This window comes from Syngnathus leptorhynchus, chromosome 11 (assembly GCF_054491065.1).
Source record: "Syngnathus leptorhynchus isolate UIUO chromosome 11, UIUO_Slep, whole genome shotgun sequence".
Taxonomy (NCBI): Eukaryota; Metazoa; Chordata; class Actinopteri; order Syngnathiformes; family Syngnathidae; genus Syngnathus; species Syngnathus leptorhynchus.
The window spans coordinates 5,829,833-5,855,924 of NC_141205.1; the positions used below are offsets into that span (position 1 = coordinate 5,829,833).

Here is a 26,092-nt window from a genome sequence, read left to right on the forward strand (position 1 = left end):
TGTCCAGCAAAAACAAGCTATCGAATTTCCCTCAATGATTTTGATTCAATGTCATACGTGCAGCAAGGTGGACAGTGTCGTTCCCTTGTCTCTCTTCAGTTATCAAAATAGTCAATCGTGACACATAGAAGTCAGCTTTGTCAGGTCTCGCAGCTAATCGTTGCAAAGATTCCCAGCAGACGCAGACCAGATTCAATTGGGGCCTTTTAATTAATAAAGCTGTTTATCATTGGCGGACATCAGGTGCTGGGACGTGGAGACGGAGGGGAGGGGGAGGGAGGGGGGACATTGGGAACTTGTCTTTGTAATTGCGAGCTCTGATTAAACTCCGGAGGAAGCTTTTAAAGCAGCAAGGTTATCAGTGTCCTTCTCTTCTGTCATCGTCTCCTCACTGAGGAGACCCATTTTTACATTCACTTGATCACCGGCGTCATTTCACTTTGTTGGACTCTTTGCTGCATTCAACAGGTGTCTGATTTTAAAACATCAACAAGGGTCCGTAAATATATCTTTTTGTATGATTATCATTTAATCGTCATTATATCAACTTGGCAAGTACACCTCAGCACTGCGAGAGCTGGACAGCTCCGGTCCAGTTTGACGTGAATGGCCACTTATTGATCCCCACAGGCTGCGGTTAAGCAGCTCTAATGCGTTTACACCCCGCTACACTCCCTCTGCACATTGTTTGCCCCTCTTAATTATAACGAGACCATAACAGATCCATACAACTCCCCTGATATTTCACGACATTCCCATTCTACTGCTATTCCCGTTCCTCCCATTATCTCCCCCCACCCTCTGTCCTTCAGGATCCCTGGGGTATAACTCTAACGGTAGCATTTGTGGGGGGGCCGCCTGCTGTTGGCAGGGATAACGCATTTTGATGGCCAATAATGCTCTCTTTACGATTCATTCAAATTGTGTGTGGCGCTACAATAAAAATGTTCAGTGTTCAATCTTAGTCTAATTTTGCATTTGGTCACATATTGAATACAGGAGCTGAGCATCATGAACATGATTATAAAAACTTGGTTTGGAAGAGAAAGGTTGCAAACATCTATCATATTATTCCACAACGAGTAGTCACATTTCTCTGCAGGATATTCAATTATCTAAATTTCATCACAGAAATTTGGGTCCTCAACACAAACTGCAGATTCAATTATTGTCAGTCATACGCTAAGGGAATGTCAACGTTAGCAGGGAAATTATTGATTTGGGGACAAAAGGAAAGTGAAGCGTCAAACATTTTGTCAGTGACCTGTTAAAAATAGGAATAAAACGTTTTCGTATTTCTGAAATTGTAAAAGTCCATTTTTTTGTGAAACACCTTAAATTAACTCTTTGGCTCCTGCAACAACATTTAATCACTGTTATTATTTATATGAGCAAAAATAAAAGAAACTCAACATCCAAAGAGTTCTGGACCAGGATCTAATTAGTGTATTCTATGTACAGCATAAAACAACAAAAGGTAATAATTACCACAACAGTGAAATATGAGCACGATTTAAAGCTATAAGGTTTTACATACCAAAAAAAAAAATCATAAGAACAAAGGGAAAGATGAAAAGAAATTGCAGCGTCTCCAAACCTTTGCTTGTGGCCCCTCCTGTGTGTCTTTTATGCTGAGAGCAGTTTTCATTTCCTTTCTGGAGTTGTTTTATTAAAGTTGACTCTCCTGAAGATGTGCAGCCATGCTGTATTTCACTAGAAAACAAAAACAGGATAACATGTCAACAATTTGTTGAAGGTATGTTTATTGATGCATGGTTTGTATTGTTCTCCATTTTGTTCTTTTCTTTGTACTTCAACTGCATAAACATAAATATTCACACACACAAAACACAAAGCATGTCATCATTTGTCCTGCTTCTCTGTCATTTCGCTGTTAGTATTTTAATTAAGCTTAGAATATTTAGCTTGTGAATTTCACTTTAGTCCTATGCTGCATGTCATTATGGAAAATGGCAAAAATTAATTTGATTTATCATTGCATGTTGTGCCCGTGCAAAAAAATAGCAGAGTCGTCGCTATCTAAATATAAGCGGTTCAAAAGTGGTCATTTATCAACACTCCATAGACGAAACATTGGTTTTAATGCTACCCTTCCTGTTGAAATGACTTCCAGACAGTACTGAATAACATTTTCTGCACCATTCACTTCGAAATATGCATAGATTGATTTTCATTTTGATACAGAATTACAAATGGCCACTTTTTCAATGGTCGATTTTCACAACATGAAGGAAGGTTAGGCTGTGTTGTATAGTAGCGTGTTCAATTTAAAAGTGATTATAATATTCTGCTCGTATCATTTTTATATGACTTCATTGAAAAATTATTATTCTACCCCCCCCCCCACTGCATCGATCCCCTCACATCCCGCACGGCTATTTTAGTGTAGCGTGTTCTTAAGTGCTTGGACCAGGGAGTTCTGTCCCGCGGCCCATCCGTTGGCTGGTTCCTAATCCAGTTAGGGCTGAGGGGGTCTGGCGTTTCCCGACTTGGCAGGGCAGGCTGTGGCAAATGAGGTTTTTACTTGCCCCGGGGACGCTAACTTTAATGGAGCCAGCCAAATGAACACAAAGGAAGAGTTGCGTGGACAGGATGTGACGTAAGACCAGTGACATTAATTCACAGGTTAAGTGATGAGTCAATGCACTCAACTAACCAAGCAGATGGCAAACTATCGAATTCAAAGACAAACAATGAGGAAGGAAACACAGATTGTTGTAGTTGAAAATATTAAGATAAAGCTCTGCTCGTGCTCCTGCCTCAGCTTTGAAGTCCAAACATTGCAGAATGCACTTCCTCTTTTCCAACACTTGCGAATGTATTGAAAGGTAAACACATTTATGGATCACAGGGGACCTTTGGTGGCGACAAAATAGCTCCATCTAAAGGCCCTCTCGGTTGATCGCAGACTGCCAAACAAACAGCTCCACTGGGGGTCCCTGGGATGAGCGCTGTGGACTCAGGGGAAATGAGGTAACACGTCCACAGCCATCAAAGCATACATTGAAATAAAAAACAGTGGCGGTGTCACGCCATTTGGGCCTCTGTTCCTCTCTGTCCATCAGAGCTGTCAATCTGAGGACATTTCTCATTGCCTCGCCTCTCGACCCAGCTTTGGAGGTCTGGAATATTTGGTTCGGTCGGTTGCCATTGGCAACAGCCAGATGTTGGCCTCTGATTAGCCGGCGACGGTCAAATGAAATCAGAAGAAGTGAGATAAAATCGGGTGGTGACACAGACTGGAGAGCGGTGGCTGCAAAGTGAGCAGGGAGGGGGGGGGGCGGGGGGGACATAGATGGGGGAGGTGGGCATTGGAAAATGTTTTGTACACACTTTCACCCACTTGAATGCCACGAAAGAACACGTTAAGTCTGTTGAGCATGTAAAAAGAAATATTTGTTTGTCAGTCAGTTTGTTTTCCTCAAGAAAATTCATCTTCGCTCTTCCCCTGATTCGTCCGACTGCAAAACTAAAAATAAATGGAGGCCTTGGGGAGTCTCGCTCACACCAAAAGAGAAGATGATGTGCAGTGACATCAATTTGTGTGTCTGATTGCAAAAGTGATACAAAAGCTACAACCTGCACATCCAAACGGCGTTCGAAACAGCGCTTCACTTCTACCCTACCTGTCCCACAAGTACTTAATTACATTCAAAGTACCATTTCCTGCCAGTGAAATTACATTAAACATCTCCCTCTAGGTCCTTGTCCAAAGTGACCCCAAACTGATAAGCGTGGTAACTAGGTAAAGGCTGAAGCACTTTGTGGAAAAAGGCCGAGATTGAGAGCAACAGAGAGGAGCTTGGCCCTGCCCCTGCGCTCGCTATTTTCCAATAAACTCTCGCAATCAGATCAGAGCTGCTTTAAAAGGACGACTTGATGGCAGCAGGCCATTTTAGCCGCTGGTGTTCTCTGAATCCGATTAGACAGAGACAGTGACACTTTCCAGTCAAAGGAGTCGCCAGGTAACGCACCCAAATGATACATTTAGCGCTCACACTCTAATGAAGCAAGAATTTGGATGGTATCACCTGCAAATTTGCTGTCACACGTAGACAGGCAGGACCTCTGGTGGCCATTTGTGGTGCTAATTGACCAATGCGTGGCAGATGCCATATTAGCGGCTCCTTCGGGCTAAAAGTCTCAGCCTGAGGCTACGCTAATAATTACGCTAGTGCTCAGGTTAGCGAATCATGCATGTAAAAACAACACATTTTCGCTCCAGTGGGCCCGCTGCTCTGAAGGTTGTCTGTTTACCATCATTTAATTACCTCTGATTGTTTTAGAGGCACAATGGGGAGCTTTCGTTGAGTGCATTTGTGAAATGAGAGCCTGGCACCATGCTGCTAAGTGCAACAGCCGCGAGTTGTAAAAATGGTCGCCATACCGTTGCAAAAGGAGGGTCACCATTTTAAATGGATGACCAGGAAGTAAACTATAGTTTATTTATACACGTGCAAAAATTTTTCACAACAATCATAGTCTGGATTTGGAGAGACAGAAACAGGGAGGGAATCAAAACTAAGAGGCCTCTCAGGGTGCTTATCACGTAAAGTAAACCTCAATGATGCGAAGTAAACGCTGGGTTATGTGAGATTGTCTGTGTGAGGTAGCGAGTGGAGACGGCTCCTTATCACGCTGCTAAACAGAAAGCAGTGAGACGGCGCTTAACAGATTTAGACACTCACTGAGGCCCTACACCTGGACAGAGAGGAATGAGGAGAGCTGGAACTCGAGTCCACCCCCCGATCAAAGAGATAGAACAACATTCTAGACAGGTAGAAACAGAAAAAAAAAAAGTTGACCAGCAATCTGCAATCCCCATTTCCATTTTACAACTCCAGCAGTTACACAGCTTTGATGATAAAGTCCTCGACAAAGCCTCTGGCTTGAAATCTAAGCAAAAACTATAAACGGAGATGAGTTTACTCCTTTAACAGTGTTGGCTGATAAAAGCAGGCCATTTGCTGTGTAGCGCTTTATGTTAAACATTTTTTTTTTTTTTGCAATGCGACGCTACCTGACCGGCAGATGATGGACCGTGGATCAGCTAGTTAATTTAGGACAGATAAAAGCCTCTCATCTTTGCCAAGGTAGATTACTGTAATAGCAGCCTTTTCATCTTTTGATCTTTTTTTTTTTTTTTTTTTTACAGCTGCATCTGTTCATTTGCATGTGTCAGAGATAAAGCTTTATTTAGGGTGCTTATTAATGGGAACAGGAGGGATTCGATACTAAAACCTGAGGAAGATTAGCACTGACCCCCCCCACCCCTCCTTCTGGATCTTGCAGATGCCGTCGATGTTTCTTAAATCGCATCATAACGCTCGCAGGCAGGTACGGATAAGGTGTTCCTAAAAGTTACATCACACACAAACAAGCCCGACTTGAGAGGACCGGCTCAGGCTGCGGCCTGTCATCCTCCTCTTCGGCAGATACGGTCGATGCGGATGGCTACTTTGCCCAGATCATCCCTGAGATGAGATGAGAAGACGCATTGTTCTTCCTGTGGCGTTAAGCCCTCGGGCGATTACCCTGTCAGGAAGGGAAAAACTCGGCGCTGGAGCCGACTGCCACAAACTTGCGCTAAATCCCAACTGATGGCAAAAGAGGACGATTTTACACTCGCGATTCCTCCCATCTCTTAATGCAGCCGATGAGGCAGAGGATCTTCTCGCCTCTCGCTCATCTTATCCAACGTTGCTGTGCTCCTCAGCCGGCAACGTCAACCCCTAAGCTTACGCCGCGGGGATAAGACTCAACGCCTTGTCAGGCTAGATCAACGTGATTTTAACAACGCGGTCCGAGTGGAGGCCTCTACAGCCTAGCGTGGCCAACTTACACGTGCTCAAGTGAAGCTCAAAAGTGACACTTGAGTTGTGCTATCAAGTGCGACGATCAAACTGCAAATCTAGTACACAAAACCAGCGTCACGTAAATCTGACTACCTCACGCATGCCGACGCTATCTCTGCTGTTACAGTTTATCGTCGGGGATGATCAGCTTCGATGCTTCGTGTAATCTTTTTTTTTTTCTCAGAAACACGCCGCTGGGCCACTTTTTTTTTTCTTTTCAAATTCTTCAAGTCGTCAAAACATTTTCACAGATCACTTGAGGATATGTCACCTGAAGATGACACAGGGTGATCAGGGGATGTTTATCTTACTGATCACATGGCTAACTCAGGTGTACATTTCATATAGCGCCAGAGCAAATGTGATTGTAAAAAAGGTTTTGCTGCATTTCTTTTGACACTTGATTCACAGACAAATTGGAAAGACAGCTCGGGGGCAAACTGATTGAAGGTGATAAGACAACAAATCCAAATATTCCCTCTCATCCAGCTGCATGATGACATCCTCCTCCATGCTTGATTTCCTGCTCGCATTTGATTATCATATAGCGCCGCGCTCGTAAATCATCCACTCCCTCTTGTCTCTTTCTTCTCTCTTTTAGTTTTACGAGTGACAGTTGGGAATAAAGTGGAGTGTAAATCTGTGGCAGTAATAAAGCTGCTCTGGTCAACGTTCCTCGCTAATGCTTGTTCGTCTCTCCCTTCGTCGCAAACTTGTACTTTTTTACAAGACGTGGCCCAAATGCCTTTCATTTCCTTCTAAGTCATCTCTCAGTGTCAGCTCTCTGTTCACTTTTAGGAGACGTGAGCTAATGCAAACATATCATCGGATTAAGCAACTGGGGAAAAAAAAAAAAATCAGCCACATGAATAAAGAGTGCTTGTCGTTCATAAACACACCCCGAATGACAAACACGCGCGCACACACACTTTATTTGCCTGACCACATTCTTGTAAAAGGGCAATTGTGAATATTTGGCAAGGAATCTGCACGCTGGTGTGGTAGAGCAGCTCGTGGCAGCACTCCTATCCCAAATAAAATCACACCTGGGTGGGAAGGAAAGCCCCCGCCCACACACACACCTCCCCGACTGCAATCCATCAGCCAGTGGGGAGTGCTTGCCTCTGCTCAGAGTGGATCTCAAAATGTCTCAACTTTGCGTGCACACACACAAACACACATCACTTACAAATCCCCTTCATTAACGCTCATTTAGAGGAGCACTGATGGCTAATTATTCAAATACAAGAAAAAAAATGAGGAGATTTAATTGGGCTAAAAGTTGGATTTTACCCAAGTGTATGTAAACTGGGACTTTGAAGAGAAGTGTGGGGGAAAAAAAAAGTATGAACACAATTTGTGTCTCCTGTTGAGATTTTGAAATCTATTACTATGAATAATATCATAGCCCCGGCCCCCTCCCAAAAAAAATAAAAAATCTGTGACGGACATGGCGGCAGAATGATGAATCAACATATCCGCTGGGTCCTCCCACCGGCGTGTCATTTTTAACCAGAGAATGTTGTGGAACACACCCTGGTGTGTCCGCTGGAGCCTCTTTTGCACAGGGGAGGTGCTGCCACGTCAACCACCCTGTCATTTCCTGTGCCCGTGGGCCTCAACCAATCATCATCTGATAAGGACCTCAGCCGAGCCAATCGGAGCCCGGGCGCCATCTTCACATGACGACGCGATAAGAATGAAACTTGCCTGGGAGAATGTCTTGATCTCAATTGTAACCCCTTTTGCCTGACCCTCTTTCCCCCTTCCCACCAAAATAGTTGTTTGGAGACAAAGTTCTTTTTTGTCTGGTCAGACATAATTGCTTCCCTTTCATCTGCCCCCCTGTTCCCCTTGACCCCTACTCTGGGGTCAGTGGCCAGGATATCCCACTCCTCCACCAATAATGTGCCTTTTAGGGCAGATGAAGAGGGGCATTCATGCCAGGGTAGACAGGAGAGTAATCACGCCATCACACTTTGTCCCCCCCCCCCCCTCGTCTGTTCCGACTCCTGACCGAATAGCCAAACAGCTCGCCCGAGTCCGTACATCAAAGACCTGCACGTGGACCGCAGCCTCAGCCCGGCGCTGCACAGAGGGCGACTGTGTCACCAGCGCCAGACGAGCTCCCGAATACATGCAAGTACACAATTGAGGCCCAATTGAGATTGCGCAATCTCAACACACTCATCATCCACTGATAAGATTTAGAAGGATCATGCTTTTCCACTGCATAATAATTCAAAAATATGTCAACAACAAAACAAAAAAAAAGGCCTTTGGAATGTTTTGCCCATCTTGGGTGATTTTCTCAACTTCAAACTAGAGGTCCGGATCCCAGTCTATCCCTTTTTGTAGCGCCTTACCGGCTACAAGTTAGTCCTGCTATCTTGTGAACTATTTACAACATCCACATGCCTTATCCTTCTCAAGCACAGGTTCTGCTGGATTCTTTTAGATTTGTAAACGTTGTGAGATATATCGGGTGGCACAACCCCAAACACAACAAGATTTTAGTGGAGGTCCGCAGTCATCGCTCTCATTCTGCCGCTCGGGACTATCTTGCTTTACAAATATTTTGAATTGATGTAGTGACCACATAAATGTTCTTCTGGATTGTAAAATTCCTAGTGACCCAACATTTTGATCCGAATGTATCAAAAGAATATAAAAGGCATCATTTTGAACGAGTCCTAAAAGTGACACTCGGGTCAGACTGATATTTGGGTTGCCATAGTCTGTCGAGTACGCCTGCAGCCTCCGACCTTTTGGTTTTACGGTTATCAATAGATGGATTAATTGCTGAAAGGGTAGAGGGAGGGGGAGTGTGAGAAGTGTGTGGGGGCGGGGGGGACTTCAGAGCCCCCGGGCAGGGGAGGGTTTCGGGAGGTGGGGGTTAAGATGGCGCTGACAGCCAAGCAAAGCTGAAGGGATTTAAAAGGCGAGCGGAGGGGAGCTGGAGCAGTAAGAGGGCGACTGAAGCCCCCCCCCCTCAACCCCTCCCCACTCACCTGGCAGTGGAATGGGCGGCGGGCCGTCAGATTAGGATCTGAGAAGGGGAGATAACGAGTTTATTGCCCCCTGGACGGGGATGGTGGAGCCAGGCAAGGAGGAGGGCAGGCCAAGCGGGCTGCGAGGTCTTTGAGCCTGAATGCTGCTGCTGCTGCTGGTGCTGCCGGGCTGTTTGTGTTTGCTTTTCACCTGAGGACGATAGATGCAACCAAACTGGGGGCTTTATGGCAGAGAAGCCCAGCAGGGCCGTAAAAAAAAAAAAGCTGCGGCCCGAATGGTTAGAATACCAGCAGCAGTGACGGCAATTCATCAATCACTGTTGTGACACGCAAACAAAAACATGCAAGCTAGCGCATGCCTGCTCCAGAAAACAACTTCATTATGAGAGGGAATATTCAGCAACTAGCAGTAATGATAATAATAAGAATGATAATCTTAACAGTTATTATGCTATTTAAAAAAAAAAATCGAATTTGTCTTGGCGTAGTGAATTCAAGGTTCTGCTTTTTCCATGAATTCATCTCATGTAATTTCATGTTAACACCAGAGTTATTGGAAATTGGATAAGCCAGATATTATTATAGGTAAACACAGAATAACCTGTGAAATTTATATGTATTTCACAGCCCCTGTGATCTTTTGTCACTGAATTCTGCGCACGTACTGCGAGCCTGTATTAGCTTTGCGTGTCTGGCCCAGGCGCTGGAGGAGAGATAAGGGGAGCGGATATGAGAAATATGAAAAATAGCACTGTGATAGGATGATCAGTGAGAATGAGCAATACAGACCGCTGTGACAAATGGGACAGGGAGCCAAAGAGGAGAGCCATGCAAAACCACATTAGCGCCAAGGACAGAATGATTTTCCGAGGAGTACAGATGAAACGTGCACTCTTAGGACAAATAATTCGCTAATAAGCACCTAGAATAGGCGTTACTGAATCCTAATCACTGAAGCAAAAATATTCTAGCAGCAATTGTCCTCAAAAAATACTTTGGTAAATGTGACGTCAAGATATTGCAAATATTTAGTCAAGTAATCAATTGTGGTGGGAATGGATCTGCACTAATGATGTCTGTCGAAGGAAGCTCGTTCGTGCATCACACCAAATTCAGGAAATGAGCACAGCGACATTTATCGAAAACACATCACACACATCTTAATGTCCGGAAGTAAATCCTACTATATGAAGATATATATATATATCTGCTCAAGTTATCTTTTTGGGCATCGATTAGATTAGTTTCGATGACATGTTTTGTCAGCAGTCACCATCGCATCAAGAGAAGAGAAAAGAATAGCTCTTCCTCAAACGCACACTTTCTCTTCTCTGTCTCGTAGACACAACACACACACACACACACACAAACACACACACTTGAAGAGATTTGGGGGCCCTGTGGAGCGGCACGTGAGCGGCCCTCTGTCAGCTGTGTTTGCAGTGAGGTAGGCGAGGGGCGCCGCGCATCATGGAAAGAGAGCAGCGACCCGGCCGTCCGGGGAAACGACAAAAAGGAGGGGTGCGATCTGTGCAAAGGCCAAGGCCCAGAGAGCAGAGAAAAGAGCAGCCACAAACCAGCTTTCTGCCAGAGTGAGGGAGAGCGAGGAGGGGGCGTTTGGAACAATGCCCCTTCAGCCGCAGGTGCAATGGCTAAGACTCTCTGTGTGCGCGTGTGTGCAGCCAGCACTTTCTTTTTTGTGTTAATTGCGCTGATCTGTTGTCTTTTCCCTGCTGCAAGTTTAACACACAGCTGATTAACATGTGGCCTTTTGCAGATCTTGTGTGTGTGTGTGTGTGTGCACAGAATTACAGAGTGAGCTGCCTTGCGAGTAATGACGCAGTGTTAACTTGATTTGCACTTGTATGGAGCACAGAGCAATGGTTAACACATCTGAATAAAGGCTTTATGCGCGACATGTCGTACAATTGCAAGTGCACAGAGGCGTCAGTCAGCCACTAGATTAAATAGCATACTCAAAGGATTAAAAGCTTTGGCGAAAAGAACAGTAACGCTGTATTATATCAGTCACAAATTGGGATCACCGAGTGTCCTTGCTGTCGTATTGCTGGTATTACAAGTGGCTATTTCCGTGCTTACGCAATTTGACACGAGAAAACTTTATTTCAATTAATTCATGATTAAATACCATTTTTCATCAGCGCTACGGGGATTTTAAATATGGACAGAATAAATTTGAAATTTGATGTATAAAAGATCCACTATCCTAACCCAACAACAGTATTTTTTTTCCTCCAGTGCAAAGGGATTTCTGACCATTCAAGGATAAACCAAAACCGCTGAACAGGAAATCAAAATCAAGTCAATATGTATATATTTTGTCCCTCACAAAATCAACTCCTATTTTTAATATTATTATGGTGCTGTGTTTGTCTTGACTATCATGGCAAATCCACAAATAAATTTGGCATATTCATGTAAAAGTCCAGTAAAAGTGCAACAAAGTTGTGTTTGCCATCTAGTGGTCATTTGTGATATTACAACCACAAAAGACAAAATGCGCTACCACAGATTGAGCTCCATTTGTGAACAATATTTTACAATCGGCCTTTTGTGTACACAGAACAAGTCTTGAATCTTTAACTTAAGCTCACAAAAACAAGGAGCAAACGCAAAATTATCACGTCTATACTTTTCGTTCAGCATGAGCACACTTTCATTTTGTTGAATTTCACTTCAAAACACCAAGGCGACTGAACCTATTAGGGTCTCCCCCTTGACAGCTCCCCCGTGGTGCGAGCTTGTTATATTCTGAGCTCTCTCAACTGGATGGCCCTGTTTGGACAAGTGGTTCCTATCCACCACTGACATGAGACATCAGTGCCAAAGAAGGAAGCCTCGGGCCACTTCTGGGCTGGTGGAGCGCTGCCCGTGTACCACCCACTGGCTTTGTGAGGTGGTCCTCACAAACGCAGAGAAGTGGAATTTGTGTGCATAAATAGTAGATCCACGCACATTGTCCTTCAACAAACACACGAGGCGCCTCAAAGTGAGAACCCCGAGGCCATCGGCATGGAGCTAACGCAGCCCGCGTGAGAGAGAAACACAGAAACATGTGTAAGAAGACACACTACACGGAGAGTGTGTCTTCGTGTCCACGCCCATCCCACACCTCCATCCGTCTCTTTTTCAGATTATTGGGAGGGAGAGAGAGAGCGAGAGACAGAGGGAAGGGGGTAAAGATGGGGAACGTTGATATAGAAGAGAGGAGAGCGACAAAGATGAAGACCTAAACACATTTTGCTCTCCATCCCTCTCTGCTGATATTACTGCTTAATTAAAAGGGCAGCATGTGCTAAGTATTATTCCAGCTGAGATGCCTATCTTCAGTCTATGTAATAAGATCTTCAGCAGGCTTACAGCTAAATTTTCGAGCAAATTTCCTTTCCTATTCTTTCCTCTCCGCCGATGTGTTTTGTGCTGTCGCTGCAATCTCTTTGCTCGGCTGAATTGCGAGCGTGTCGAGCGTGACTGTTTTGCATGTTTGTTATTGTCATGTTTTTGGATACGACTCTTGGGATTGTTCGATTGAATGTGTTGCGATTAAGGGCGACGCAAATCGGTTTGGATACGGTCAAAACACATTTTGACAAAATTTTGGGAGACAATGGGGGATGTAAATAAACGGGAAGGTTTCACAAATTTGAGTGAAGTGCTGAGCAGATTTTCGGTCCTCTCAAATTGCCGGTGCCAAAGCCACTCCCCCCCCCCTCTCCCATCTCCACCTGCTCAATATCCTGATGATGATTCATGTCTGCAGCTAATGCTTCAAATCCAAAGATGGTGGCTGGCTTTAGTGTCAGGCTGTCTGCTTTTAAATGTACATCTCCACAACCTTAAGAGCCCAACAGTAAAAATGTGCTGCACAACTACCGTGACGGAATACACCATGAAAGCCGTTCATGAGGTCGAGGCAATTTTATTTTCAATGAAATTGCGGCGCCTTTAGATCTGGTGAAGAACTCAGAAGTGGTTCGAAGTAAAAACACGCTTTAGGGGCAATAATACAATCTTTTTCAGGGGAGGAGGGCAAAATATAAAATGTTGCACTGACAGGGATCTAAAAGATTAGTTTCCAACATATGAGGCAAATGTGACACACTCGCATGTTACTGCCAAGTCGTTCGTACAACACGGCTCCACCGTGAGCCCCTTTTTTGCATCCACTCCAAAAGAGTGGCTTTGGGCTTCCATTCAATCATCTGGTAAATTAGTTTAATCCTGCGACAAATCTGTACCTCTCCTGGGACGCTTCCAGAGGTGTCAATCTGAGATAAGGTCTGTGTGACAATAAAGGCACCAAACAAGCGAGATGGGGGTGCTGCTGCTGCTAGTTCTTTGCCTCTTTCATACAATCAATGCCATTTGATTTAACTGTTTTAAAAAAAAAAAAAAAAACACGAGAGATGACGAGGGCATGCAGTGTTCTAGAAAATGGTTCATTTGAAAAAATATATATATTTCATATCTTTATTTTAAAACAAATCTAACCATTTCTTTTGAATCACACTATAATAAATACTGTGCACTTGCGAGAGCAATATTTCGATATCTTCAATGATGCCTGAGCTATTCCAATTTTTTTTTTTTAATGGAATTATGTTATTTTGACATGATATTTTTTTCTATTCTAATAAATACGTACATACACGTATAGACTAGTCTGCATGGGCCGATTATTTCTCATAGCAAGCCGCAACAGACCGCTTCTGCCCTCCATTGACAATAAACGGGGCTGCAGGTGATTGTGTGATCTGCAGATAGAGAGGGCCAATTATACAATAGTGAATTTGGAGCCAGCGTGGCTGTATTCATAATACGCATAGAGCCATGTCTAATTACAAAAATGTTGTTATTAGCAGCCCTGCTACTGATTAGAAACTGTGGCGTACAGTAAAGAAATAATCAGTGTCAGTGAACTGAGTCAAACTGAAGAAAAAAAAACAAAAGATGTGTATATTTGTAGAGTGTGGATGTGCACTGCATATCAATAAGAAAAAATACATTTGAATGTAAGATTTTTCCTATTTTAAAGATAACGCATTTTAATTCAACTACAAATTAAAGGACTCTTTCAGAAAATGCAAAATACTTTTTTTACTACGACTAATAATATTAGTTTACATGTGACACATTTGACTTCAGAAATACGATAATAATTTAAGAGTATATTTTAAAAAAAAGAAGAGTATATTTTGAAAAAAATGGAGTTTCTGTTCTTTTGTTGTATCATTGTGTTACAAATCTAACCAAAACAATCACAAATTTCAACGCGCTCTATAAAAGTTGAAAACTTCATCCAAACAGCAGGCAAAAAAGCCAATTATGAGATGGTTAGTTGATTTAATGTAAATCCGTTTAACATTAGTGGGACCGAAAAGAAACAAAAAAGAGCAAAAAAGGGAAACTTCAAAATGTTCTTTGAGGAGGATGAGATCACAGGCAGCAATTATATAATTCTTGTCAAGCGATGGTGCCGATAGCCGGCGTGGAATGCGCACACGCACACACACGCACACAGACAAACTGGCAGTACTCTTGACTGCATTTTTAAACGTTAGAAATTTACGCCGGGGTCACACGGATGTCAAATGCGTATTGTGTAACGCATTTTGTGCCGAGTATGCATGTCCAGCCATCCCTTAACATTGAAAAGAAATTCCGGTTTCTTCCTTTTCGGATGCTAACTTGATGATAACAAAAATGCAAATTTGCAAATGAACTTTTGATTCCTCATGAGCTCTCAGAAAAATCGTGACGGCCTCGGTATCATTGTTGCGACACATCTCGACATCTCCCACTTTACAAAAGCCATTTACAACACCAGGGAGTGAAACACAAAGGTTCCAGCCTGAACCCTCGCCATCCATACACACACACACACACACACACACACACACACACACACACACACACACACACACACACACACACACACACACACACACACACACACACACACACACACACACACACACACACACACACACACACACACACGTACACACGAGTGGTGGGGCCACGAGGTCTGCTGCTAGGTTCCCAGGGAGCCTCACTGGTCTGATGGAGGCACTTTGTCTGAAGCCGAGCAGACTACAGCAGACTCCAGAGGAGATGCCTATCAGCTACTGGCTATGCTACGGCCCGGAGGAGAGAGAGAAAGAGAGGGAGGGAGGGAGAACGGCATAACGAGGGAGGGAGGGAGAGAAAGAAAGAAAGAAAGAAAGAAATGGAGGGCAACAGTAGGACATGCTAAATGAAAAGATAACTAGCACCAACAGAGAAATCAGAACAAACGGCTTGCTTTCCAAAGAGAAGATGGAAGGATTCCACGCAATCCTACATTTTGTTGCAGTTTTCAAACTTGAGCTACAAAGTTACGAGAGCAGATAGTAGCATCAGCTATGCTGCAAAGTGAGAAGGATGAATAAAAAAAAAAAAAAAAGAAACATTTACGGAAAAATACTGGCAGCTTTAGTTACCACAATTAATGGTCGTTTGGTAATCTTCAATTTTAACGCGCAGTACATTTTTCTTTACAAAGAATGATGTATCAATAATATTTTTATAGGATATAGAATTCACCGCCAGTGCTTCCCACATTGCAGTTTGAAAGACGAAATTGATCTGGATGTCACTATTTTTACACGCAATCTAAACGTCACAGCCTCTTTATAACAAAAGAAAACAGAACTGTGCGATAATAATTTAAGCGTGAACCACGACACACATTCAACCAATGGAAACACAAACAAACATAGGACAAGGATTATCGTGCGTGATAGTTTGGCCCAAATCATAGTGTAAAATATTTCACATTATCTCTTTGCTTACTGAGGTAGGACAGGAATACGGAATGAGAAAGGGTCGAGGTGGGGGTCGGCTGACAGCGACAGAGCTAATGTGCGCTGTCGGCTGGATGGCGACTTCTTAGTTACAGCGTGAGGACACGGGGTGGGGGGGGGGGGCTAGCAGGACTCGCACTGTGACCCAAAGATCTCCACGGCCTCAGCCAGCGGAAAATTTGATTACAACGGTGGGACCAGGGAGTGACAGAGGATGGGGCGTCGAGAAGTCTAAATATGGAGGGCTCAGTACGCCCATAATCACTTTATACAAGTTAGACCAACAGAAAGACTTATCTCCTCCTTGCTGTCCAGATTGCCTCTGCTGGTGTCAAGCATGTGTGTGTGTGTGTGTGTGTGTGTCTACCACAAATCCCCACAATAGTTGCACCTCTGTGGTGTCCTTTTACACAGAAAAAAAAATGCAGAAGTGATCTGTCTGAATAGATGGCTTTGATGCAGCCGAGTTAGATGGAAGTCAGAGGAGTATTTAAAGAAGAATCGAAACAGAAAACCGAATGAAAAATTGATGTCAACTGTCATGTTGTTTTGGATAATAGAAAAAAGCTAATGGCAAACATATTTTAGGTTGCGCATTGGATTTATTCATAATTGGTCTTCTATGTCTTATGGTATAAGTCAGTCAGTCATCATTTATTTAGCGCAACAAAAAGAAGAAACGTGACAGTGGCTGGGAATGAAGCGTACCAGATGATGATGAGAATGGAAAAGAGCAGAGGGGGGGTGATGAGAAGAGACAGAGCAGAAAATTGAAGTACATGAAACATGACACAAATGGACAAAAGTATTTAGCTAATGATTTATTATTAAACAGAGCAGGAGGCTCGTCCCGGCACAATCCCCCAGCCTAGCCCAGGTTCCGGCCCTATTGTAGGGAGATAGAGACGCAGATAAGCGGAGCTGTAATGGTAGTCAGATGGCAGGTGGGCCAGCTGAATCCGGGGTTAATCACTGCTAAGTGCTGTGGAAAAGGCTGGACATGGGCTGAAACATTGTATCCTTCAGGGCAATGGAAGGCCACGTAAGTCAGCTCAGGTAAGCCACCTCGGCCGCTCGGCGAGACAGCTGGACTCCTCCAATGCCGGCCTAATGGTGTCAACAACTACCTACTTGCCAGCATTTCTATTATTGGATGTGTTCTGCCAAATGTTCTTCAGCTTGGTAACTTTCATGGATGTCCCTCTAAGGTGAATTGTTTTTTTTTTTTTTTTACTGCAACTTGCTAAGTTTTTTTTTCCAGGGGTGCACATAAGTGGTGCGCACGGCGACTACAAATTAAATAACGCATCCCGGTTCAAGTCTGTCACTGTGTTTTCGAGCCAGCCTCATTCAGTCACGTCTGCCACCGCAACGAATGCTTCGGAGGTTCGACTTCAAAAGAAAATCGAAGCAAGGCATTGATACAATGACACATTCTTCACATATTAACGATAAACCTCGCCCAGATGTGAGCCTTTAAGTTCATCCTTGTGGTTGGTGGATCTAGAAAAGAAATGAGCACCAAACAAGACAACATGAAAAACAAGAAGCAGCAGCGAGCTGCTTCCAAAGCCAAAGCATGAAATGAAGGCTGCTGTGTGCCTAAACAGTGTCTGACAAACCCATAATGAAGGCAGTAATTGGAACAACATTTGGAGTCCACTCTGCTATCCCCGCCGCCATCAGGCCCTTCCCTTAAATCATTCCCAAACATCCAGCAAATCAAAACAAAGCATGAGGGAAGAAGCCGAAATGTACCATTTCGGATGGAGGCTGCATGGAAGTGGGCTTCTTACAAAGTTCTAACAAGAAACAGGCTGATACTTGATCGGTGCAGTGTTACTCCGTCACACACGGGGCCGTTTTGTTTGGCTACAAAGATCGGAACGTAGAAGCCGATTGGATTTCAATTTGCCGGTCAAAATTCACATTTTGCACCTCATACAAATATATCGAAAAGCTCAACTGGGAACGGGCATTCGTGTGGTTTGTGAGAAGTAGAAGGAAAAATATAATTCCAAGCTCTTTTGTGCCCTTCTTCTTCTAAAAAAGCAGATGAAGTCATCTTGAATTAGAATAATAAAACAAGGTCAAGTTGCATAGAGAGGCTGGAGCTAAATCATCTGCTTGTAGTAAACAGTTGAGGGGAACATCTATCAGCAAGGCACGAGTCTTTGACAGTATAATAAGGTAGCGAGAGCTGGAGCGTGCACTGAAAACAGATGAAGAGAGACGGGGGAGGGGGGGGTTGCACATGGTGAGGTGGCAAAGCGACAGAGAAAAGTAGCTCATCACCTTTAGCCTTCCTGTGGCAAGTTTTGCTGAAAAGCCACTGCACATTAACGCTGCAAACAAATATATATACTAGATTTTTGCTCATTGTTCAAAATAATCCAGTGGAAAAAAAGTGCTACATTGCGGATGGAAAAAAAAAAAGTAACTTCGAAGTCAGTCTGTCCTGCCATGTAATATTTGATTTGGAATTATTTCCTCATGGGAAAAAAATGGAAGCAGAAACTAACTGTGATGTTATTTTCCGTCGACAGGAAGTGGCAAAATGGCGGCCACCAGACATGGATAAAAATGGGTGACTTTTGCTGCCTAAATCATATTTTACAAACACGATATTATTCAGAATACTGGTTTTAGACAATAGTGGGGTTTGGACGATACAGATTATTGTCAAGAAAATTTTAGAGTTCCTCTTTAATATTTTTCCCAATTAGGTTCGGCAGCCTCTTGGCCTTACGAGATCTCGTTTTTTTTTTTTATGGTTGAAAGTTGTTGTTTATTTTGGGGGGTGGGGGTCACTTTAGAACTCTCCATTATTTTTCCCTCCTCAGAAGCATTCAACTTAACAGTTTCAATGATTCTTTATACGACGAAAGAAACTTTGAACATATCGAACCTAAATATTGCAACATATTACTGACCTCGGGGCTGGTATTTGTGCATGTCTGTTTTGTTTCAAAAAGTGTGTCTGCATCCACTTAAATGACGCAGTACTGAGTACACTTGCTGACACGCACACACACACACACACACACACACACACACACACACACACACACACACGAAGACGCGCATGCATAGGCTCGATGTCAATCAAGTAGGTGTCTAATTAAAAGGAACAGGAGAAAGCTGCTGGGGACAGCAGTCGCTATCAGACAGCCATTTTCATATGAATGGCCTTTTTTAATTAAACTCAACAGCTAATAAGCCTCGGTATCCAGCCCATGTCGCAGTTTAGCAGACAAAGAGCCGGAAAGAAAACACACACATGCCTTTTGCGCAGAATGGGGGGGTGGGTGGGGGGGATGAGAGGTAAAGACAGAAGGGTGAATAATGAAGAGTCGTCAGAAGCCGAGTGATGCATTGCCTTTGAACCTGTTGGCTTCCCTTTGTTGGCCGAGGCGCTTTGCCAGCAGCTATTGTTGTCAACAAAGTTTATTGAGCCTTGACGAGAATACAGAACACAAACAACGGTATTTACATTTGCTGTATGGACAGAAATTAAAGTGGGGGAAAAGAAAGAACACCAAGCCATATTTTTCTCTCTACAAGGAGAGCCCTGGCAATCGGTCGTAAAAGCAAGAAAACCAAAAAAACAATTAGTGTTTTGTCAAATAATGTACGGCTTGCCCTACAAGACACTAATGTATCGTATATAATTGAAAGCCAAAATGTCAGTGCAAAATCGTATTTGCCTCAATGGATTTAGCCGCTATAGAATCAAATGGGTGGAAAAGAATTACAGCGTGATTCAGTGGCAGGAATTAGCGGCATGTTGTATGATGTTCAGAGTCACGCTGCCAAGCTCCAACAATGACATTTAGCAGCTCCGACTTTCTTTGTTCGGGAGCCCGCTCGTAATTAACGTGTTGATCCTCCTCGCTATAGAAAAAGAGGAAAAACCTTCAAACGGCGTCACTTTAGGCTCACGGAGATCTCGCACGTTTAGAGCCCGGGCAAATACACGGTCACGCCAGGTTGCCAAGTTTAGTGTGGTGAGACAATGCTGAAGAAAAGACAACATGAATGGGATGTATGATTCCCATACTCCTAAGATTTCTCTGTGGAAGAGATTATGGTTCCGCTTCGCAAACACGACAAATCTCCATTTTCCCAACCTTTTACAGCAGATAAAGGGCCCGGGCTCCCTTTTCCACACTAAATCCCAGATCAACTTCTCCTTAGCTATTCAAACCACCCAGCAGGTTGTTGCTAAAAGGCTTGCAAGTGAGCGAGGAGATAGCTGCCGCCACCGCCGCCGCCGGCATCTCAAATGAGCTCCCCGCCCTCGCCTCGCCTCGCCGTCACGTGACATTGGCTCCGCTCGCTAATTCATCCCGCTCGCTTACTTCTTCCACAAACTTGCGAGATTATGACCTCCAGAAATATTTCCCAACTATAACAATAAAATTAACTTGTAATGAGCAAAATAACGGCACATCAAACGCTCGTGGACGGTGTAGAGCGAGCTCGCGAGAAAAGGCCCAATTTGCAGATTACATGGCTCATGACTGCCCAAGTTCAAAACACGAAGAGATTGGTTGCCAAGTGAGAACCAAACGACTCTGAAGCATTATTTAAACTTGTGTAATGGATATGCTGCGGGCGAGCGGGTAAATTCACCGTGCAAAGAATCTCCATTCTGCACGCGGCACTTCAAAGACGAAAGGAGCCGTGGCTTCGGGGAGCCACTGGGCACATGGAGCACGGGGGGGGGTACGAACTTGGCGACGCGTATTTGTCTCCTGTCGTGACAGAAATTGGCATGGAGTGTTCAAAATGAGAGATTTATCTGATCTAGGGCAGACTCGCTGTTGCGTCAACACCACAGAGCTCCTCAATATCCGCGCAACGGCATAAAATCGTAAAACAGTGCGGGGAGGAGAGTCGGAAGTTGGCCTCCAAACTCGGAGGCCGCGAGAGACATTTGCGGACCCCCCAAAAAAAAAGCGCAAGGTAAGGCGAGAGATGAAAAGGAGATAGATGAAGCCAAGTGCAGCCGAGGTCCTTGTTATGCGCTGGTCGACGAATGAGGGCAGCAGCAAAGATAAAGTGGCCGGTGTCCGACATGTTTTACCATCAGATACGCGCACGCACACACCAGACCGCAGGAAGGTTTCACTAAAATAGAAAGCCACAATACACCCACAAGCACACACACACACACACACACACACACACATGATGGGGAATTATTGGAGTGCAGGTTGCTTAAGAAATTCAAAAAGCCCATTCATTAATAGCATTTGAATTTACGAAGGTGTGGATATTTGTTAAGCTGTTAAAAGAGACATTTTCTTGGCCACTTTTGTCATAGTGATTTCTCAGCCGCTGCCTTGGCTTCCACCCCTCACTCAGTCAGACTCTCCTTCTCCAGAGTCTTATCTGATGGGAGCTCTGCCATTCTTTGCACTGAATACTATTGGGAAAGCCTCGCATATGTTGAGCGCTAGGACACGCAGTTGCTTGCACGCTGACGGGCTATTATGACCTTGCGAAAATACCGGGAAAGCAGAAGATTTATTTATGGGGCTTTCATACACTGTGCCGTCTGGGTATCGGAAAAAAAATGTATAACGACAGAATGATGTAAATATTAATAACATGATTTATGATATATCCCGCTGAATAAATAATAATCATTTAAAAAAATCGAAATAAATAGTTACGATTCATTTTACATCAACTGGATAATGCAACAGAACAAGATATTGGGGAAAAAAATATTCATACAGCAATTAGAATTTTTTATTTTTTGGTCATTTCAATTGAAATCACGGAATATGAATTCATCATTAAAATCCACCAATTTTTTATCCATCTGTTTGTCTATTTTGTCATTTGCTGTCGACTGACATGACATCACGGGTGCTCAGGTACGACTCAACTTGCCAATGTCACATGTCCAAACTCGGAAAACAAGTTTTGTTCAGTTTTGCTTCGTGGCCTGTGGTGAGTTGAGCACTCTGGTGCTCATTTAAAAGACCTCCAGTTGTTTTCTCACAAAATTGGATGACACCATCAAATTTACACTGATTTACTTAACTTGTGCAAACCTCGAGCCCTGACCAATCAAATGGCTTCGATGTTTGTTTAACATGCAACTTGAACTTTGGTGACTTTTCCCTCGAGGCTCCCTCCACCCATCATCTAGCCTTTTCCGCCTCTCTCTATTCTTAGTCCCGAAAAGATTGATCAGTGCTTTTTTTGCGGTTTAAGCCTGACACACCTCAGCTTGTCCGGCCGACGATTTCAAGCTGGAGTTTGATTAGCGAAATATATTGTACAGTTTCCATGGCACTTCCTGGCTTTTTGCACACACCTCTTTGTGACTGAATGACTCGTTCATGTCTGAACTGCCAACAATGGCTCTCTATACTTTGGCCAGCCGTGTCAAAGTGTCTCTTCCTGTGTCGAGGGAGCCCTTTAAACTTAGAAGTCCATTTCCCAGGAGGTTGAGGAGCGAGAGTTGTGTCTAGATCGCAAAGGGTGCCGTCAACTAAAACAAGCCTTTTGACCTGACAACTTCCGGGTCGCGCCGTGATGGCTTTCCTGAGGGTTATTCAGAGTGCCGGCGTATTTCACATGACCTCCAACACATCGCATTCCTCAGCGCAAACTAATCCGGTGCAAGCGTTTGCTCTCCCGTCACGTGATCATATCATCATATCCGTCCAAATGTGTGGATGGCAGCCGTTTGATGTCGGGAGCGCTCGAGCGGGGAGGATTGAAGTCAACATCTGAGTCATGCGGGTTAATGGAGATGAGTGAGAGGTCTTCTATGTGGCACTGGCCACGCGTGACCGCGGCTCATCATCATTAGAGGCGCGGAATTAGGCGATGAGCTCATTGTGAAGAGATGATGGCAATCGTTTGTCACATCTCTTTGTAAAGTGTGAGAAAGTACAATTCAATTGTTTGCTCAACTTCATTTAAAGCTAACTTGGACTGTGTGACTATTTGTGTCAAATCAACACAGTCCTAGCGAATTAATTTTCAAAACTTTCGTGTTGTCATCTTATGATGTATTATTATTTGTGCTTTTCTGGTTATTGACACTGACGCTAAAAGTGACACTAAAAGTCACTTCTACAATGCAGCACTTTTCTTGAAAGAGATCTTATCATCTTCACCCAAACATTTTAAGCGGCATGAATTACCATAAGAAGAACATGTCCACAAGGCAAATTAATTAGGAGAATGTAGATAGCAGAGCCATAGATGAAAGAAGCTTGCCAAAATGGTATCGGGTTTTTTCCACTGGATGGGGAGGGAGAGGGGGGGGGGCTGGTTGGAGCGGGGCGTGTCATTTGCCTTTTCAAACAATGCGGGTAACAGCAGGACACAGGGCGGACATGACACAACATTGTATGCTGTTGTCATTACTAGAAAAGCGATTATGCTGCTGTGATGAGCACAGACTGTATTTGTTCCCTATTTACACTTCCTCCCATGAGGGAAACTAAATATATAATACGGGCCCCGTCCCAAAGTATTGGAACGACAACGGGTCATTGTTTGGTTGGATGATACAGCTTACAAAGTTTGGATAGAACTTGACTTGAATTTTCATGAATTCAAAATGCAGCTTGTTGAAAATTTATATTTGACCATTAGGGCCGGTCGGTAAATACTGCAATTGGGTAATATGGAGGACCAATCCAGAAGAGAAAGCGAAAACCTGAAACCAAAGTACGAGACTAATTGTCAATCATGAGCGGTATTATGTTTGCTAGTTTTTACCAACTCTCAGAGTGAGAACATGAACCTTCTGGGCCCCGGGCATGGAACAAAAGCCATATCTCCACTTTATTCATTATGCTGCCAAAATGATACCCCGTTTTCCTATTTCTTGGCTTTTATTCATTTTAATACACATTCTTGTTGAGCCCTGTCCCTCGCCGCCGCCGTCCTACTCGGTCAAAATACTCCATGGTATCTCTTAACTTCCCTGATTGGTGGAACTGAATGTACAGCACAAATTAAAAAATCCTGCGCGTTTGAAAAGTTTTTGCTGTAAAAACAATCTCCACTAAATTGTCAGACTCTTTGAAGAAAAAAAAAGTGTTATGTTCATTTTGCTTTGCCTCTATCTATAAACTGAGTGAGTGCTGGTGAAGGGGTGGCATTGCCCAAAGGCAGATCATCAAAGCACATTTAAAAAAAAAAAAAAAGTTCATTCCGAAGTCCGCCTTTTCTGTTTCATTCCATGCAAGATAACCCAACTCTAATTGTTGCCATGTATGGCAGCATTCTTTCTTCTCAACACCTGTCCAGGTGGTCTGAAATGGGCCCAAAAATGGAAAGATGAAAGGCTGCAATTGTTAAAGTGTGCTTGAGAGACAGCCAAGAGACAGACCCCCAAATGAGGACAAAGCAAAAGCAGTCTGGAAGGAAAGTGTGTGTATGTATTTAGGGGCAGCATGGATGGGAGATGTCAACATTTGCATAATATCCACTCCTCTCGAGTAACAAAGAAAAAGACAGACATGCGGACACAAAACTCCGCTTGATGAGAGAACAATGGTGGCTTGATGCGGAATACTTTTTCATGACTTAAGAATTTTCTCAGGTAGTTTGACAAAGTGAAATTTTGCCAGACTTCAGGCCTTCAAAATTCTCACTGAAGGCACTCAACGAACGACTAATTCTATTTCAACGATGACAACGTTGGGCCATCATCCGAAATGCAATCCATTGTTTCTGGAAGCCATGATGTGCACGCAGCTGGCAGGTGTAGCAGAAGAGCGCCGATCCGAGGCTGAATTAGAACATAGACGAGCAGACAAAGATGGATGATGGATGGTATTGATACAGGCGGCAGAAGCCTGGCTTTATCTGGGCGGCACAAGCTAGACCTGCCCGGGTGATGGGTGGCCTGTCAGCCTTTTGTTTATGGCCACCACCCATCTTTCATCTCTTATAAGACCCGAAAGCTTAGATCATTCAAAAGTGCCTCCCCGGCCTTTGTCTCTTCATCTCGGACTTGAATCGTCTTTTTTTCTTTCTCCTAGATGAATAGTCACAAACTTATATTAAAGTTTCTATTGTTCTTTAGCGCCTGACACGTATGACGCGCTAAATATATTTTCTGTCATTTTTTTTTTTCTTTTTCTTTAGGATGCACACGTCAACAGAAGAAGAGACGGCAGTGAGAAGACAAACCTAATCCAAGCATATCCCCACGAGTTGCACGCTTCCAATTAACGACGAGTTGCTTTATCAGTCTCCAATGGGTGATTGCTGGTTTTAATCATTTTCTTCCTCTACATGATTTACTCTCCCTCTATCAGTCTCTGCCTCTCTTATCATTTAACCCCCCCCCCCCCACTCCTGCCTTACTTCCCACCCAACCCGTTGCCTCTGTTTCATCGTCTTCCGATGAAGCCACATCAGTCGAGTCTGCGTGGAAAATGAAAACTTCAATGTGTGTATTTACAATTTTTTTGTACTGCCACAAAAGCACTTGACATTTTGATCTAATTCACAGTGCAATTTCAGCAGATGTCGGATCCACATGGAGCTTTCTCCTGACTCGTGGTGTCCAAAAACCCAAGAACATCCTCTTTTACGCTGGTTTTGTTAGTGCGATTGATTAGGACAACTAAAATATACCTGCCACATTGATCGATGTGCCCAGTCGAGGCGGTGTCGAGTTTAATCCCGCCGTCTTGTTGGCACGGTTATAAACGAGAGTCGACGTGCAGTTGACACAAATGTGCTTGTATCTTCTTTCATTTAGTCAACGTCTGACAGATACCCAAGAAGGTGACACCAAAGCGGAAGGCTTCTGCTCGGTCACCTTATGATGATTTGCAAACTTTGCACGCTCGTGCGTCGGGGTCCGACGTTCTCTTCTGGTCAAGGTGCTTTTTGCAAATGGGGCAGTTATCTCAGTCTAGGAGGTCGCCCGCCGTCTCGTGAAGAGCAGAACACCGGGAATACCAATCTCACGCCGCGTGCGACTAGGTTGTTGCTAGCCACCATCCTCATGGGTGGGCAATAACTCATCTCCCGGCAAGGCTCGGCCCTTATCTCAGCCCCCTTCCGCAGACCCGCCCGGTGCCCGCTCTGTCTTAGGAAAGGATTTTGTGCTGCCCGGTGCCCGAGTTATGGATGAGGTTGAGGTGACAGAGTAGGCCTGTCCGTTGAGGTTGTCTTACTGGATTTATGTTTGGATGTGCGAAGGAATGTCAAGGTGTGTGCGTATATACAGTTTGCGCGATGCGTTTATATCCGAGATTAATATGCCAGCTCGTCTTCATGTATCTCATCTCATAAGGTTGAGCGTTATTCTCTGAAGTTATTTTAACACGTGAAGGGCATC

At 43.9% G+C, this 26,092-nt stretch overlaps 1 protein-coding gene across 2 annotated transcripts in view; it reads right to left on the reverse strand.

The window, feature by feature from the left end:
* Positions 1–1,452: 1,452 nt before the first annotated feature.
* Positions 1,453–26,092, reverse strand: part of LOC147049052 (inter-alpha-trypsin inhibitor heavy chain H3-like) — a 38,454-nt gene continuing 13,814 nt past the window's right edge. Inside the window, exon 25 of one of the 2 annotated variants that reach the window (XR_015067518.1) lies at positions 1,453–1,713. The gene's annotated coding sequence lies outside the window, so the exon portion shown is untranslated. Of the gene's footprint in view, positions 1,714–24,742; positions 24,776–26,092 lie in introns of those variants that run through there. The other variant, XR_015067520.1, reaches the window with a different exon arrangement.